This window comes from Echeneis naucrates, chromosome 2 (assembly GCF_900963305.1).
Source record: "Echeneis naucrates chromosome 2, fEcheNa1.1, whole genome shotgun sequence".
Lineage (NCBI taxonomy): Eukaryota > Metazoa > Chordata > Actinopteri > Carangiformes > Echeneidae > Echeneis > Echeneis naucrates.
The window spans coordinates 542071-554476 of record NC_042512.1 but is presented as its reverse complement, the minus strand read 5'-3'; the positions used below and the strand labels follow the sequence as shown (position 1 = coordinate 554476).

At 41.5% G+C, this 12406-nt stretch overlaps 7 non-coding genes across 7 annotated transcripts; 4 read left to right on the top strand and 3 right to left on the bottom strand.

The window, feature by feature from the left end:
• The first annotated feature begins 523 nt into the window (after positions 1–523).
• On the top strand, positions 524–605 carry trnal-aag (transfer RNA leucine (anticodon AAG)). Its single transcript has one exon. It is a non-coding gene; the product is annotated as a tRNA-Leu (tRNA).
• Positions 606–1213: 608 nt separating this feature from the next.
• trnas-aga (transfer RNA serine (anticodon AGA)) lies at positions 1214–1295 on the bottom strand. Its single transcript has one exon. It is a non-coding gene; the product is annotated as a tRNA-Ser (tRNA).
• A 613-nt stretch (positions 1296–1908) lies between these two features.
• trnai-aau (transfer RNA isoleucine (anticodon AAU)) lies at positions 1909–1982 on the top strand. Its single transcript has one exon. It is a non-coding gene; the product is annotated as a tRNA-Ile (tRNA).
• A 1041-nt stretch (positions 1983–3023) lies between these two features.
• On the top strand, positions 3024–3097 carry trnan-guu (transfer RNA asparagine (anticodon GUU)). The gene has a single exon. It is a non-coding gene; the product is annotated as a tRNA-Asn (tRNA).
• A 6925-nt stretch (positions 3098–10022) lies between these two features.
• On the bottom strand, positions 10023–10094 carry trnad-guc (transfer RNA aspartic acid (anticodon GUC)). The gene has a single exon. It is a non-coding gene; the product is annotated as a tRNA-Asp (tRNA).
• A 487-nt stretch (positions 10095–10581) lies between these two features.
• trnan-guu (transfer RNA asparagine (anticodon GUU)) lies at positions 10582–10655 on the bottom strand. Its single transcript has one exon. It is a non-coding gene; the product is annotated as a tRNA-Asn (tRNA).
• A 428-nt stretch (positions 10656–11083) lies between these two features.
• Positions 11084–11171, top strand: trnay-gua (transfer RNA tyrosine (anticodon GUA)). The gene is given in 2 exon segments: positions 11084–11120; positions 11136–11171. It is a non-coding gene; the product is annotated as a tRNA-Tyr (tRNA).
• Positions 11172–12406: the final 1235 nt, after the last annotated feature.

Below are 12406 nucleotides of genomic sequence, written 5' to 3'. Positions count from 1 at the left end.
CTGGCCACATGCAACCTCTCAAAACTTGATTTCTTCTCTCTCTCCTCTCTGTCTGTATGAAACCCCATAGACTACAACACACTCTGACTTCATTTTCCAACCAGTGGAGCCGCCCCCTGGTGGTTATTAGATAGACTGCAGGTGGAAGAGAGAGAAAGTGGATGTGGTGGTTAAAAATTACACAAAACTCCAGAGGACGCTGCAAACTGAACATAGTGAGCAGAGTGGCGCAGTGGAAGCGTGCTGGGCCCATAACCCAGAGGTCGATGGATCAAAACCATCCTGTGCTATTTATACACACTACATTAGATTTTCAGCAGCACTGATTAACAGGAAAACATTGAGAACTCTGTCTGTCATATCTATAATATTGATCGTTGTAACCTACAGCTGATGAAAACCCAGAAGTACTTTTTTTCTACAACATCTGACTTTGAGCTGGAACTGGATTTGAAACCTTCACTGTTGGACTTTGGAGAAGTGGGTGGTGAACATCCAGCATGAATTTAGACAGTCATAGAGTGGTAGTGTGGCCGAGCGGTCCAAGGCGCTGGATTAAGGCTCCAGTCTCTTCGGAGGCCTGGGTTCGAATCTCACCACTGCCAGTTTGGTTCTTGTCAATGAAAACCAATCCACTAAGTCAGGCATGATGTTGTAAACAGGTTAAATTCAGAGGAATAGAGGTAATTAGTAGCGATGGGATTCAAACCGACCCCTCTAAGAGACCGCAGAATGAATGCAGCACCTTGGACTGCTTGGCTTCTGAAATGTTTCATAAATAGATTGAATAGATGAGGGCTTTGGGACGGGGCTCACGGCAGCACCCGCTGTTGAGAGCTGCAGAGCGATGTGCGCTTTCACATCAGTTTACACCACCAAAGTGGTGTGGAGACGCTGACAACTTCCCCGCCCTGCGGGCTACTGATTAAAAGAATCTGTGGCGCAATGGTAGCGCGTCTGACTCTAGATCAGAAGGTTGCGTGTTCAAATCATGTCAGTTACTTCTTATTATTGCTTCCATGATCTAGAAGTGGAACTAAAGGTGTGCCCCATGCCTGCTGGTAAATGGTAACTGATCACCAGTGAGTGCTCTCATCCTCTTAGAGTCCGCACAACAGCACTCAGCTGTGTCATATTTTAAGGCTGTGCAGATTACAGAGATTCTCAAATATGCTTGGGAACATGTGAAACTTGGTCCGTGAAAACAACTAACCGTTGTTGGCAGGATTTGAACCTGCGCGGGGAATCCCCAATGGATTTCTAGTCCATCGCCTTAACCACTCGGCCACAACAACCACTCACAGCAAAGCTCCCAGCACAGCTTCCAACTCTTTTTCCCAGAGTCCATCGAGGGAATTATACTGGAGATGAGAAACCTGGAAGGGAAGTGTGTGTTTTGGGACATCTGGAGAGAACTGGACCCGGTAGACCTCCAAACCTAGCTCCAGTGGAGCAGTAATTGAGGGATCAGATTTTTGGGGAGCAGAACTCTTTCCTGTGCTTCAGATACACTGTTTGGTTCTGAGCTGATCATTAATAATCAATGAATGATCAATAATCTTCTCAGCTGTTCTGAATGGTGACAGTGGGGCAGCCTTTGTGTTTACATCTAAATCACATGTGATTTTGGAAATTCTTCAAAGCAGCTTCAAAGGAAGAGTTTCATTCTGTGAGTACTGTGACATCATCAGGTGACATCATCAGGTGATGTATCAAAGGCAGCAGCTCTTCAGACTCACATCACAATAAGTTTTGTGTCTTATTTGGCTCCATTTGGTGGAAGCAGTGAAATGTCTCACTGGATCAAAAGCTTTGAGCAACGATAGTAGATGTAATTATTTAAGTATGATTTGTAAAAATAAGCCAAAAAAAAAAAAAAAAAAAAAAAAAAAAAAGCATATTCCCACAGGCCGGTTAGCTCAGCTGGTTAGAGCGTGGTGCTAATAACGCCAAGGTCATGGGGTCAATCCCCATACTGGCCACAAGCAGCACCTCAGAACTTGGTGTTGTGTTCTCTCCATATACTTGAATGCAGTCTGAAGTCTTTTTCCAACCATTTTCCATTAAAATGGCATCATTTTAATGCCATACAAGTCCTGGTGCTGATGGCTCATTGGGGTAGGGGTGTGATTCTTGCTTAGGGTGTGAGAGGTGCTGGTTCAAATCCCAGATAAGTTCATCTGTGTCCTCACAGTGATCATGGCTGCTGATGTTTCTGCTGGTGGGTGTGTTGATCAGTATGTGGGGAGTGTTCATTAGCCAATCAATGACCAGTGTCGACTGGAACATGTCACACGCTGTTATGACTCTTACCAAAGTTTGTCTTCTGTGAGAAGCTGTCAGTCACCAAATTTCCTTCTGCTAAACACAGCACCAACCACTAAATTACTGTTCCTCTTATCCAGATACTGCAGGTAAAAGCTGTAATACAGGAAGTGATGGTTTGTTTCAGTAATGAGCAGGAGGAAACTATCCAGGCTGGAAAATGTTGAGTCACGGGAGCTTTCCTGCGTGTGGGTGTTGTGGCCGAGTGGTTAATGTGATGGACTAGAACTCCCCGTGCAGGTTCAAATCCTGCCAGCAACGGTTAGTTTTTTTTAATGGACCAAGCTTCCCATTTGGGGAGAGACGCAGCATGTTTGAGAATCTCTGTAATCTGCACAGCCTTAAAATATGACAGAGCTGAGTGCTGTTGTTCGGACTCTAAGAGGAGGAGAGCACTCACTGGTGCTCAGTTATCATTATCAAGGCCGGTGATAGGGACACACCTTTAGTTCCACTTCCAGGTCATGGAAGCAATAATGAGAAGTCATTTCCACTGTGTGCTGTGCTGAAATAGCTCATTTGGGGGAGCGAACAAAAGGACCCACAACAGCTGCTGAAACCCAGGATTGAAACAGGGACCTTTAAATCTTTAATGTAACGCTCTCCCAAACAGGCAGGATCTCTGTGAGACACAAAAGGAGCAACATTTAGGATAATTATAGCTGCAACAGCAGGCTGAAACAGGAACTGGTCGACTTGTCTCTGTGGCGCAATCGGTCAGCGCGTTCGGCTGTTAACTGAAAGGATGGTGGTTCGAGCCCACCCAGGGACGATCTTTGTTTAATTCACTGGTATTATAGTTCACACATGGAAGAACGGAGGGTTTTTAAGTTGATGCTCAGTTATCTCCATCTAGTGGACAGATGGTAGAAGTTAATTCCTGAAAAGAGGAAGTGACTTTTCCTCAGATCAAACTGTTGAAGGAGAACGAGCAGCTTCTTCCTCACTGACTCACTCAACCTCTGTCTCCTGGGTTTGGATTTAGGTCTGGGTCTGGGTCTGGGTCTAAGACCAGGTGGGCCTGCTCAGAGTCTCTGTGTTGGATGTGAGCTGCTGAAATCTCTGAACACCATGACACAGATAATATCAGTCTGATGTGTCATCTGTAATCCAGATGTTGTCAGCAACAAACAGATGTTCCTGACAGAAGCTGTGCTGATGATGATTCTGGATAGAAACTGGGAGGAAATAACTTTATTCTCCTTTAGTTATTCCACGAAGGAAGTGAAGTTACATTACGTGATGTTTCTCTGTCCAGCTCCTCGTTAGTATAGTGGACACTATAATTAGCTCAGTGACAGAAGTTAACTCTCTCTGCTCAGCGGCGTCTCGCTAGCAGACAGCAGTTTTATTTTGAAAATCAACCGGATTCTCTTTGCTTTAGAAAGTCCAACTTCCTGCCTGTCTCATGTAAAGACAGAACAGCAGATCTGAGTTAGTTAGATCAACTCGGAGTAGTTAAGCGCGTGCACCCCAACTCTAAACTACGGTGGCCGGTAAGTGCAAAACAAAATTACAAAGGGGGAACAAGTTTACAAGTTGAGAAACATTTTTACATTTTATTAAATAAAATTACATCAGAAAAAAACTTTTACCACAGACAACATTAATTTATATATATATAAAAGACTAATTTACAAGTGGCAGAACACTTGTACAAATCCCGAAACAAATTTCCAAACGACAGAATCTTCCGGAAGGGGAATGTACCAAATGCCGGAAGTGATCCAGAAGAAGATTGACTGTGAGCTCAAAAAGTTTGTATCGGTTTGTGTGGCGGGAAAACTTTGCGTAGTGAAAGTTTATGGCAGCATGGAGTAAATGATGTTTTGGCCGTTTTGTGGAAACAACTTGAGCCAATTTACGCGGTTGTGTTTTCCGTGCGGACGATCTGTAGAATGTTTAACGTTGATGAACGGACCAGACGGAAGGAGCACGCGCACAGGAGACATCTAATAAACAGCCGGAAAATGCTAAACAAGCTAAGTGTAGCATCGCGCTAACTAGCTGAAGCCGCTGTCAGACATGCAGTGAATTAAAGTGCACCGTTTCATTTTGCAGCCAATCGTTGTCTTCACGGAATAGCAACGCGTTTAGTTAGTATGTGTTGCTTTTTTTTTTTTATTTTAGGCTTTCAGTTATGCTAAATCCACAATTGTTGCTGATTGTTTTAGCTGCTGCTAACTTTCTGTTTTGATACGGAACTCCGTTCATTCCAGCAGAACAACCATGAACATCATATAAACAATTCATGGAGGACAGAAAGTCAAAGTCAAAAGAACTGTGGGCCGAAAGGAAACAGGTCCAGGTACGTGTGTGGATATATCTGTAAAATATGGAAGTAAATATGTGTGTGTGTGAAATGAATGATATCTTTTTGTTATTTTAGCAGATAAACATGGATTGATGGCGCCACATGGAGCTGATTTAAAAGCTCAGAGAGGGAAAACACTCCCATTATATACAGATCCGGAGGTAGCAGCACCTGATCTACTGAAGCAAGCTGTCCAAGAAATGAGAACATTTAACAAGAAGATGGATGAAGGAGCAGACCTTCTTTTGTATCCAGACTGTTCAGAGGTGCTCCATGTGCCTGGGTCAGAAAGCCCATTCAAACTGGCAGAATATAAAAAGGAAATAGGAAAGGCACTTTTTTCATTTGCCTAGAAACACACTTTAGAGGAGGTTTGTGGATCTCTTCATTCAATATTTTTACATATTTATTTACTCTGATGTAGCATAATTAATAATGTGTTGAATTGTTTGTTTTTACTACAGAGGTTGATACATCAGACTCTGATTCTGAAGTTGTCATCACATGGAGGAGCACAGCTGAATTCAATGCAGCTGACACTGTGGTACGTTCATTTTTACATTTTGTACTTTCATTCAGTTTTTATTTATTTATTGATAGATATGTATTTGGTTTCAAGCATTAAGTCTAAGAACCAAGTCTTGATTATTTGGCATTTACTATTCCAATCAGACACCCTGATAACCTTTCACCATTGATATATACTGTATGTGGTGAGGGAACAATAATGGAAGCTGTTTAAAGTTGCTGACAATTGTGTGCTTTTCTTCTCAGGTTTTTGAACCAAAAAAACACAGTTCTCCCAAACGCAAACCTAAAGATAAAGGGTAGGTATTAGTTTTTACAGAAGAAGTCATTTGTCTTTAAGTTGTTGATGTGATTGTGATGAACATGTGGTAGAAAATATCATACGTGTGATATAATTTATAACAAAATTATCTTATTTATAAATCTTATGGTTCCTCTCTACCTCTAAATGTTACTCAAAGCTCTGTTATACTCTGTATCATAAAGTTCATCAGTTTATCAATTTTATCATGTTTCAGAGATTCATCCACAGCTCAGCCTGGACAGGTATTAAGATTGTTGCTGATTATGGCAGCCTGATGTTCTTTGCTTTCAGTGTGTTGTTTCAGACATTTTCATTTGTTTTTCAGACAGTAATATCTGGCACTGAGGATCTGGATCCACCTGAAACAAATCCAGTCAGGAGGACTTGCTCTGGGTAAGTAAAAAAACAACTCACTTAATTTTACTTTATTGATTACATGGGAAAGATATTTGCATTTGTAAGATGTTCAACATATTCTGAAACCTGTGACACCTGTAAAATTCACAGATGATGCTGTTTTGGAAGAAGGAATTGACACAGGTGGGCCGAGACGAGAGTTTTTAACTCTACTGATGAAACATCTGAAAGACCGGCCCATTTCTGATGGACCAGAAGGACATCAGTTCTTGGTGTACAATGCAAATGGTATGAACAGGGTTAAATGTAAACAATACTAATGGTTAATGATCATTAACTTTATATATCACATGACATGCTTTGTTGCTTGAACTATTTTTCAAAAACATTTACCCTGCCAAGTGCAAAGCAAGACACAGAGGTCTTCTTTAAATCAGTAATGTTCAACACACAACCATTTTTACTCATTTCTATATGTTTGGGTGGATAGTCATTTTAGAAAACAGTGAAGTTTCTTTAGGTCATTTAAATGTGAAACAATGTTTGTGGTCACTTTTTAGATTCAAAGATGGTCTTTCAGCTCTTCAGTTTCTGACTGCACTGCAGCAACAGCCTACTTTGCTGGCCCCTGTCCTGTGCCACTCTGAAAAGACACTCACTGGTCTGGAACTTGAGACTCTTCAAACCTGACCTCAGTCCATCAGGAAGTAACAGGAGACTTAAAGAAAGTCAAACTTTGGGCTACTGGGCGGACTGTGTCTTTTATTGTGAAGGTTTGTAAATCACAATTTTTTTTTTTATTTTTTTTTTATGATTTGTTGAGAAAATACATTGCCAAGATGTAACTGAAGGTTTTTCTTTGCAGAAGGTCAGGCTGCTGTGTCTCTGGAGGATGTTTTGATGTTTGTAGCTGGGCTGACTTCACCTCCCCCGTCCGGATTGGAACCATCGCCAAGAATAGATTTCCTGGATGACTCTCCATTCCCAGTTCCCAATACATGTTCAAACACATTGAAATTAGCACTCCTAGATTCACACACTGTGACTTGTAACTGTAACTGTAACTTGTAATTGGTAACTGGATCACCCCTCGAGACCAGACTCCGAAAAGGCGTTTTTTTTCCCTCACAGTTAAGATTTTCACCGTTAAGTTTTAGACAAAACAAATTATTTCAAGATGTTTTGTATTCCATACTTACAAAAATATAAGACTCATTACTTTGCGATAATTTTTATCAATTGATTTCAAACTCAGGAAAAATGAAGCCGTGACACTTGGTGTTCAGACAGACTGCAGTGTTCCACCACTCCAAATCAGATTTCATAGTTTGTCATTCACTTTTCCTTGTGATGTTTCCAAATGATTCTGGTACCTGTTCATCTGAAGAAATGAAACAATGGGAATGCAAATGTTATGTTTACAAACAATAAAAAAAAAATCCTAATTTCCTTCTGATTGCATCTGTGATAGATTGGTTATGAGTTTTTTTTAAAACAGAAAAATTGCATGTTTTTCAATCATGGCAATATTTGATTCAATTCTGTGTTACTGGTCTAATACCAAATCACAGCACAGTCATCTCATGGCTCTTGACATGTATATTAAAAAAATTAATTAATTTAAAAAATAAATTAATTAATTAATAGAAATAGGACAGAAACCCCAATGAGTAAGCACTTGATAATGCAGGAAGGGAAAATTCCCTTTCTCACTGACTCACAGCTGAGCAGTTTCTTTCAGCTTCATGTACAGTTCTGTTGCAGACTCCCAGTTCTCTGGCTTCTGTAGTTGTTTGTGCTCCATAACAAAGTCAAAGTCCTCCTGCATGTTTGAGTCCCCACATGGAGCTATTGACAGGCTCGCCTCTGGAACAGCATCCAAATCAGCTGGTTCAATCTCAAATCCAGTCTGTGGAGCCAAATCTGTGTTAGATACAATAAATAGCATTTATATTATTTATTTACATTTAAGCAATAAATAAATAAATAAAACAAACATGGAAATATCCATCCATCACCAATATTACCTGTGTGGTCAGCAGCACAGTTCATTGGACATGATGCTGTTCTGGAAGTGTGAATCCTGTGACTGTTCCACAGTCTCACACACTCATCCAACATCACCATAGCAACATCTCAGAAGGCACTGATGCTCATGGCTCCCGTTGAAGTATCCAGCAAACAACTCCATCCAGAACTGAGACCTATAGAAATGGATAGAATCAGAAGAAAATATATATTATTAGTAAAAGTGGGACTCCTTTAAAATCTAATTAATTAAAGGCTTAGTAATGAATGAATTGAAATGAACGCGTTAAAGTCGCAGCCTCAATTATTATATATGTTTAGAGGAGTTAATCTGAGATAGAACATAAAGATAAAAATCAAATGAAAGGTCAGTCATAATAAAATGACTTCATGAAGGCCACTTACCTTCCCCTTCTAAATATGGCCCACCAGGATTCAACACGCTGCTTATTCGTGGATGAGCCATACATGTGGCTGGACGGCCCAGAGCAGCAGTCATCATGATGGAGGCGTAGGGGAGACTGAATGGCAGCCATAATGCCATTCTCCGTGCCACAATCAGTCCTCAGTCTCATGAGAGGAGATGCTCAGCGATCACTGTTGGCTTCTTGTTATTTGTCGGTCCACATTGGAGCCACAGCACTTTAGGTGAAAAAATCCATCCATGCGTCCTGAGAGAGCCAGTTTATCAGAACCATCTGCATGCCACATACAGTTCGCTCCCATTGAGTAGCAGCTTCTTCTTAGAAACCTTCTGCGTGCTCTCTCATTCATCACATCATCTCTCTTCACTCGAAGATTGGACTTTTGTCTGAGTACCTGCCACATCGTCCGATAGCCACACAGTTGTCCAGGTCCACGAAGTTCCAACCTGATGGCGTTTGGAGAGGAATCATCCTTTGAAGAGTCCGCAGGCTGATGTTTGCACCGTGTAAACTTCACATCATGCTTCAGTAGATCAGGTGCTGCTACCTCCGGATCTGTATATAATGGGAGTGTTTTCCCTCTCTGAGCTTTTAAATCAGCTCCATGTGGCGCCATCAATCCATGTTTATCTGCTAAAATAACAAAAAGATATCATTCATTTCACATACACACACATATTTACTTCCATATTTTACAGATATGTCCACACACGTACCTGGACCTGTTTCCTTTCGGCCCACAGTTCTTTTGACTTTGACTTTCTGTCCTCCATGAATTGTTTATATGATGTTCATGGTTGTTCTGCTGGAATGAACGGAGTTCCGTATCAAAACAGAAAGTTAGCAGCAGCTAAAACAATCAGCAACAATTGTGCATTTAGCATAAATATACGCCTAAAATAAAATAAATAAATAAATAAAAACTAGCAACGCATTCTAACTAAACGCGTCGCTATTCCGTGAAGACAACGATTGGCTGCAAAATGAAACGGTGCACTTTAATTCACTGCATGTCTGACAGCGGCTTCAGCTAGTTAGCGCGATGCTACACTTAGCTTGTTTAGCATTTTCCGGCTGTTTATTAGATGTCTCCTGTGCGCGTGCTCCTTCCGTCTGGTCCGTTCATCAACGTTTAACATTCAACAGATCGTCCGCACGGAAAACACAACCGCGTAAATTGGCTCAAGTTGTTTCCACAAAACGGCCAAAACATCATTTACTCCATGCTGCCACAAACTTTCACTCAGCAAAGTTTTCCCGCCACACAAACCGATACAAACTTTTTGAGCTCGCAGTCAATCTTCTTCTGGATCACTTCCGGCATTTGGTACATTCCCCTTCCGGAAGATTCTGTCGTTTGGAAATTTGTTTCGGGATTTGTAAAAGTGTTCTGCCACTTTTAAATTTGTCTTTTAAAATATACATTTATTTTGTCTGTGGCAAGAGTGTTTTTATTGTGTAATTTTGTTTAATAAAAGATAAAAATGTTTCCCAACATGTACATTTGTTTCGCACTTTGTAATTTTGTTTTGCACTTACCAGCCACCGTAGTTTCCGAGTTGATCTAACTAACTCAGATCTGCTGTTCTGTCTTTACATGAGACAGGCAGGAAGTCGGACTTTCTAAAGCAAAGAGAATCCGGTTGGTTTACAAAATAAAACTGCGGTCTGCAAGCAGGACGTTGCTGACCAGAGAGAGTTCACTTCTGTCACTGAGCTATTAAAGAAAAACACACGTGCTCTCCCCGTCGGGGAATCGAACCCCGGTCTTCCGCGTGACAGGCGGAGATACTGTCCACTATACTAACGAGGAACTGGAGAGAGAAACACCACGTGGTGTAACTTCACTTCCTCCGTGGAAAAACAAAAAGAGAATAAAGTTATTTCCTCCCAGTTTCTATCCAGAATCATCATCAGCACAGCTTCTGTCAGGAACATCTGTTTGTTGCTGACAACATCTGGATTACAGATGACACATCAGACTGATATTATCTGTGTCATGGTGTTCAGAGATTTCAGCAGCTCACATCCAACACAGAGACTCTGAGCAGGCCCACCTGGTCTTAGACCCAGACCCAGACCCAGACCTAAATCCAAACCCAGGAGACAGAGGTTGAGTGAGTCAGTGAGGAAGAAGCTGCTCGTTCTCCTTCAACAGTTTGATCTGAGGAAAAGTCACTTCCTCTTTTCAGGAATCAACTTCTACCATCTGTCCACTAGATGGAGATAACTGAGCATGAACGTAAAAATCCTCTGGTCTTCCATGTGTGAACTATAATACCAGTGAATTAAACAAAGATCGTCCCTGGGTGGGCTCGAACCACCATCCTTTCGGTTAACAGCCGAACGCGCTGACCGATTGCGCCACAGAGACATGATGATCAGGTCCCACAATAAGAAGGTCGTTGGTTTGAATCTCAAACTGTCAGCCGTTTTTCTGATTGATATGAGTTCCAGCCAATGATGTTAGTGATCAGAGACGGCTTGACATGACGGGTTTCGATCTTTATTTACACACAGCACATTCAGGACATTAATGTGACAGTTTATTTTATGCTAAAGAAAATCCTTTGTTATTTGCCACAGTGGACTTGGCTCATCATATTTTGCTGACTAACTGGTATTGGAGTTGTATAGAAAAAACAGAAAGATCTGACAACAGCTTTGAAAGCAGATACAGTCCATCCAGATAACCTTTGAATTAACCTTAAACAGGTTCCAAAGATATTTAGAGAAATGGACAGCAGTTGTTGGACTAAAGAAAACTCAGCTGTTACTGCATCAGCTGAGCACCAGCGGCTCCCTTCGATAGCTCAGTTGGTAGAGCGGAGGACTGTAGAGGCTTACAGCTGATATCCTTAGGTCGCTGGTTCAACTCCGGCTCGAAGGAGGTCTTTCTTTTCGTCGGCCTCATCCAGCACAGTGATGAGTCTGTCTACAGACAGGAGGTGACCACTGTTGTATCACTGTTCATGTAGAGCAGCTGTGTTTTATGCTGCAGGCAGCACTGAGTTTCTAACATTTGGATGTTGTTAAGAGGATAATTACCATCAGCTGAGAATCAAACATGTGCAGCACGCAGGAATTCTACCACTGAAGTTCAACGAGCATCAAAGGCTTTTGACCATTTCTGTGAATAATGTGGAGAAAAAACTAACCTTCCTCTGGTGTTCAGGCCGGGGTGATGTTACCAACCTGTGATCTTGATGATACCCTACAGTATGTAGATCTACATGATCCTTGCCAAATACTATTTGCTGACTGGCAATATATCAAAAGCAGCAGCTCTTCAGACTCACTCACGACAAAGTGGTTTTTTGCTGTGTTGAGCAGCAAGAATTTTTCACACGAGACAAACTTTGGTAAGAGTCACAATGGCCAGACACTGATACACCTTAACAGTAAGGGCTCGTCCGGGATTTGAACCCAGGACCTCTCACACCCTAAGCGAAAAATCATACCCCTAGACCAACGAGCCATTAACAGCAACGTGTTTGAGGGATCAGAGCACACCACGTTTGTCTTTGGCGCTTCATTAACAGTGTGTATTATACTGTGGAGTTCATGAGAAAAAATGGGAGGAGTCTTTGATCTCTCCACCACAGAGTGCACACTGTCAACGATGCTCCAAAGACAAATGTGGTTCTGCCAGATACCTTTGAGTTCTGCAGACAGAAGCAACAACAAAACTGGAACATGTTAATCATATGGAATGAACTTCACAGTCACTGGATGGCACCCTGCCACCCCAGCACTGTTTTTATTTTTAGTCAGGCGGCCCCTACACTGTAAACAATTATCCTGTAAATTCACAGTAAAATACTGGCAGCAGGGTTTTCAGTACATTTCCACGGTGTCCTTCCTGTAAAATAATTTACAGCTCCTTACTGTTATAATACTCAGTCCTAAAACATGGTCTGGTGATGTATTTTATTGAATTTATAATATGCTCGTGGCAGGGTGGCCACAATATTATTTTTTTCCATCTTTTTTTCCACTGCAGCAGCCATTTTGACATGAAATAGCAGGCACTGACATTAATTAGGGTTCTGTTCATTTTAAGGGTGGTATAGTCTTAACAGGTAGTTAACATGAACAAACCAACTCTGCATCGACCTGAACCTG